Below are 628 nucleotides of genomic sequence, written 5' to 3'. Positions count from 1 at the left end.
AGGGATGGGCGATACCACTTATTTTGTTTTCGATACGATACCGATATTTTTCAAGGCAGTATCGTCGATATCGATACTGATTCGATACTTCTGAACCAAACTTTTAAATTATGAAATGTATTAAATTATTAAATTACTACGAGTAAAATGGGTAATGATTAGCACTTAACTTTGTTTAAAACTCATTTTAACATTCAATACGCCTTAATTGTAACTTATTAGGTTATATTTTTGTTTACACATGGTTCAAATACGTTTTTTGTTTACACATGATTAAAACCTATAAATACTACAGTTGAACTATGGTCACTTTAGTAAAACCATGGTTCATTTTCATAAGGGACTGCCAGTGACAGGCTGTTGAATGCATAAAATGCAACCTTTTTATTCTGACAGTGTATGATTTCTATTAACATTACAGAACAGAACATGATCAATATTATCTTTCAACGTTCAATTTAAATAACTGTAATTGCACAAACTATGTAGGCTACAATTTCAGTTTGTTTATTGTGAAATAACTCTGTCCTTCTGTCCTCTGATAAGCATTGTTCAGGGATGAAGTTCCCAAAAGCTTTAATGCTTTCTTATGATACTTTTGGGAAACGCAGCCCTGTTTGAATGCACT

This window comes from Sinocyclocheilus anshuiensis, unplaced genomic scaffold, assembly GCF_001515605.1.
Source record: "Sinocyclocheilus anshuiensis isolate Anshui unplaced genomic scaffold, SAMN03320099.WGS_v1.1 scaffold233, whole genome shotgun sequence".
NCBI lineage: Eukaryota > Metazoa > Chordata > Actinopteri > Cypriniformes > Cyprinidae > Sinocyclocheilus > Sinocyclocheilus anshuiensis.
Note: the sequence above shows the minus strand (reverse complement) of the source record.